The sequence below is a fragment of the Cyprinodon variegatus genome, unplaced genomic scaffold (assembly GCF_000732505.1).
Source record: "Cyprinodon variegatus isolate N-32 unplaced genomic scaffold, C_variegatus-1.0 Scaffold312, whole genome shotgun sequence".
Lineage (NCBI taxonomy): Eukaryota > Metazoa > Chordata > Actinopteri > Cyprinodontiformes > Cyprinodontidae > Cyprinodon > Cyprinodon variegatus.
Genome location: NW_015150765.1, coordinates 294,778 through 296,122, shown reverse-complemented (window position 1 = coordinate 296,122; position 1,345 = coordinate 294,778).

Genomic DNA, 1,345 nt, shown 5'->3' with positions numbered 1-1,345 from the left:
GGCCGCTTTCCTACGACTTTAATAGTATAAGTGTTCTGATGACATGGAACCGCAGATGTAAACAGAGTTTTATGGGGTCCCCAGGAACATGGGGCCCTAGGGAACTGCCTAGTATTGCCTAATGGTAACTCCCCCCCCGCCTCCAGACGTTCCTCCACAGACAGCAGCAAACATCACAGATCCAGATCCAATAACCAAAACCTTCAGTCAGCAGTTATTGGACCTGAATGGGAGCAGCTTCTTCATCCCCAAACACAAAGCAGGCGGAGAAGAGAGCTGAAAGAAATCAGAAGTGAACAAAGGAGGAGTTAACAGAGAGCGTGGAGTGACAGACAGCAGAGAGACAGGCCTGTTAGGTTACGTAGACCCGAGGCTGAGGGGCCGGGACATTTCTGATGGTTTTAATTCCCAACCCTCGGCTCATTCCGGCCGGCCCGTCTGCTCCTCTCTGCTTTTATCTAACTCTATGTTTCTTTATTGATTTTTTCCCTTTATCTTCCAGGCTGTGAGCTGTGGGAATGAATGGAGAACTTTTCTGAAGATTGCTGCTATTCTCCCACTCATTGCCTCCTGTCCTTCACAGATTCACATGACGTCCTGGATGTCAGATCGCCTTCAGCCTGGAAATGAGGAAGGCGATGATAGAAACGGACTGGGAACACTGGCTCTGGGGCTGCTGGGTGATTCCAGCACCTTCACAGCTGCTGTGTTCTCACAAACTAAAGACTCATAATTACACGTTTGGCTCTCTGCTGACATGCAAAGCGATGCAACAACCAACTAATGCCAAGAAAACCTGCAGATTTCAGGAGAACGAAAGCAAATTGTTCCTTTTCACGGTCTTGCAGGACACCTAGAGCAACGAGTGCATTAAAACTGTGGTTAATTACAACCTATGAGAAGCAAACCTCCCAGACGGGGGGTAGGAGAAGAGCATGAAGGGTTCCTCTGAATCGCAGAGCTTGTTCAGACACACAAACCTGTTGTTTGGTAAATTACATCAGTTTAAATGCTTAAAAAGAATGTTCTGATGTGATGCATTTTAAACAAACTGAAAAACAGTAAAAAAAGTCGGTTCTGGTCGGTTTCTCCTGCCTGGTCAGATCCCGATGCTACAAACAAGGAAAAAAAATGGCAGGAAATTCAGACAAAATGCCTCCAACGGATTTGTATGTGAGTGTTGACTGATAATGGTCTCCATCTGTGTAAACCGACTCAAACAGTCACTTCCTGTGAGTCACAGCCTGTAGTCTGGAGCAAATATCTATATCCGTCAAGATGCTCAAAGATTCCCAGCTCCACTGCTGCAGCTTGGAAGACGTGTTCTCTCAGATCAGCATATGCA